Below are 3,713 nucleotides of genomic sequence, written 5' to 3'. Positions count from 1 at the left end.
TTTTCTCCCCCTTTTTGTACCAGTCAGTTTAATATCAAGTCTAACCGTTCTAGAGTCAAGTAGAACTAGCAAAATAAAATAAAATATTCACGTGCGGCTGATAAATATTCATGCAACTTATGAAAATGGCTTCAGCGAAAACATATTTTGCATGAAAAACTTTCTAAGTTTTAACTTAAGGTTCATTAAACCTGCGATGTGTATTTAGGGCCGAAGGGAGTAGTGTTTCTTAAACAAAAGGTTCATGTATGTTCGGCATGTAAAGGTTATTTTATATGGAGATTTTTTTTGTTATAAATAAGGCATTCTATATTTTTGAAAAATAACGCTCATATAACCTATAAACGAAATTAATTTATCACACAAAGTAGCTATGAAACTAAATCACATTGACAACTGGCAAACCAATGCATGCATATTTCCAATATGTTATTTAAATAAATTATGCACATGTGATTATCATGTTTTAGGAGTAACAGAATAGGGAGATAAAAAAATTATATATAAATGAATGGAAAAGGGGAAATCGGAATATGAAATCTGCGTGATGGGTCGGTCAAGATAAATGTACTTGCAGGAGATATGGGCCGGAATTAGCATTCCTGGTCGAAATGGGCAGCCCGGGGGTGACTCGGGTTCATGCTGTTCTAACGTTGCGCTTATGCTTTCCGTCCGGTATTAATTTCTGGCCCACCCATTCCTTTTTTTTTTGCTAACAAGCCCACCCATTACTTGAACATTTGTTTTTAGAACGGTGCATTTCCTGTATGCTGCATCTGTAAATAATCTGATTTCCTTGCGCCTCTTATCTGATTAATAAATACCTACAAGTCAAGTTGAAAACATCTTTAGCCGATAGTACCACCTAAAACTGCAGCTCTTCGGTACTAGTCTCTCCATTCCTTGATATGCCATATAGTTTCTTTTAGAAAAAAAATGAAATAGAAGGTATACTAGTATTGTACTGCAACACTCCTGTGAAGAACTGTTTTATGGATTTGATTACGTTTTCTTATCTCATGCAAACTCCTCTATTTTTTCATTTTAATTAGTCAACGGTAATCTCGACCAAAATTGGTGTAACTTTCTCTTCATTTGCGTTCTTTAATTTCTGTACCAAAACTACACATCCTACATTTAGGAATGAAGGGGATAATTTTACATGATACTCCATATCCCTATTTAGTTGGCACACCTTTTTTTCGAGGTTTAAGTTTGAACACCGAATTAACAACTAAAACTTACTTTATTGAAAAACACAGTACAACATAGATGGTCATATACACGCACACACATACACTCTGCTCTATGAACGCACGACTGAGCTAGCGGTTATTAAGATTAACGAAGTCAGCATAGGAGTCTCGCTATCGACGAGAACGTCATCTCTTAAAAACAAACATTCCACCTTTATAAGACACATGTGTCAAAACATGGGTTTAAACGTGGCTGGTGCACCATCCTAGCCATCCAGACCTCAGATTGATTGTCTGTATCTTGTATACTTTCTCCGTCTTATGAAATTTATCTTAGATTTGTTTAAATTTTGATATATCTACATATTTGATATTGTTTAGATACAGTAAAATTGTGTCAAATCTAGTACTCCCTCCAATTCATATTACTTGCCATTAATATTGATATATCTAGAACTAAAATGTATCTAGATACATCTATATCAGAATCAACTTTCATGGAACGAAGGAAGTATTATGATATTATACTTTTCAATCCATATTTAAATAAAATTTATAATAATATATTTCTCGTAACAAGCAACACATGCAAAATTGATCAAATTAGTGGTTAAAATATAAACACACAAAACAACGACGTTTTGGAGTACTAAGGTCAGCTAAGGTCTTAAGATCTTAGTCTCAAACCAAATAGTGCCCCTCTTTATATCAAAGAGAGCAATTGTTTTAAAGTAGAGTCCAGTTTAGTCACTGTACGGGTGCAGCTTGAGTTTATTATATACGTACTCCACCGTCCATGGCTCCACCCACTATGAACTAATCAGTCCTGGTTAATTAGATGTTAGAGCATCTCCACCGATGATTTTAATAGTGTCTTTATAGCAGTATGGGGGTGTCACACATAAAGTGACCGGCATATTTTGAAACTTAATAGAATAGTCGACGATCCCAAAGCTAACACATACATGGAAGGGCCGGGTGAGGAATGCCGAGACTTTAGTTAACGTAGGATTTTGCACACTCGACCCTCATGGAAGCTGCACATGCCCATTCCCCATCACCTCCCGATCCACTAGATCATCATCGCCGCTGTTGTTGTCACCTCCCCGTGCTTGCCTCCCACCCGCCCTCCTAGATTCCCCACCGTTGCAGACACCACCGCCACGTCCGGCCATCTCTGTATGAACAGTTGACGGTTTAGTGGCAGTGTTTGGACCAGACTAATTGAGAGCACCAAATGTAGAAGACACAACGACTCAGATCCTGACACAAAAAGCAATGAGAGGATTTTCTAGGATGCTCGGAAACGTCAATTGCGTGCACTGGGTTTAGAAGAATTGTCCATTTATTTGGCAAGGATTGTACAAGGATCATACCGGAGAGTGCAGTATGATACTTGAAGCTATGACATATCATAGCCTCGGGATTTCGCATGCTTTCTTTGGCTTGGCAGGGTCTCGCAATGATGTCAACGTGTTGCAGCGTTCTTCAGTATTCGCAAGACTAGCTGAGAGACATGCTCCAGCCGTCAACTATGAGATCAACAGCAAAACGCTGTTGGAGCACATGAGAAATACTAAAGAAATAAAGATTTTGTTACTTCTCAACTAGCTGAGAACTAATTTAGTTCTTAATCAAGTCTTACGCCATCCGAATGATTCGTGATCTGTGTGTTCTATGAGTTGCAAGTTACAAGTTGAATTACAATTGGAATTTTTTTAATTGTGAGTTGGATTACAACTAAAACTTTTTTAGATTCGAGTGGCTTGCAACTAGAAAACCCGAATCCTTAGAATTCTTTCATGATTTGTGCTAACAGTGAGTTTGCAACATGGGTTGCAACTAAGATTCGACGATATTAGTTCTTAGTTGACCGAAAATTAGTCACACCCAATAAATGAAAGTATACCGACTCTGTCTGTGTCAACCTTCTAAAGAATATATCACATGACTGCAGTTAATGTCCATGCCGTAAGCGAACCCGAGAAAAATTTTAAAGCCTAGGCAAAATAGGTTTAGTGTGCTAATTTTGTATCAAATACATATGAAATAGGGCAAAAATAAGCTTGCCGGCCGGAAGCCCGGGCAGCCGCCCGGGCAAGAGGGGTGCTAGGTCCGCCCTTGGCCCCCGCTACGCCACGTCGCGGATACTCACCGACATTGATGTTGTAGAAACAACACCCTCTTCCAAGCGCAACTCTGCGGTTAATTTTTCGAAAGTTCAGAAACATTTTGATTCAACCATGTAATGAAGTTGAAAGTCGCAATTGATTCAGATGAGCATATATTGTTTCGTTCGTGTTACATCCTGCAAGTGTAATCACAATTCAGAAGTACTACAGTAGTATTTATTTGCATGCAGCACTTGATTATGAAGTTACGATGCAACATCAGAAATACCAAATAAAATAAGAGTACCACTTCCTTCTGTGTCAGCCCTCCAAAGAAATTGTCACTTACTTTATTACAGAGTCCGTCGACCGATGAAGAAGCATGCAGTAAAGTGTAAAGAGAAGC

Source organism: Lolium rigidum, chromosome 4 (genome assembly GCF_022539505.1).
Source record: "Lolium rigidum isolate FL_2022 chromosome 4, APGP_CSIRO_Lrig_0.1, whole genome shotgun sequence".
NCBI classification, from domain to species: Eukaryota; Viridiplantae; Streptophyta; class Magnoliopsida; order Poales; family Poaceae; genus Lolium; species Lolium rigidum.
The sequence above is the reverse complement of the archived record's forward strand: the minus strand, read 5'-3'. Positions refer to the sequence as shown.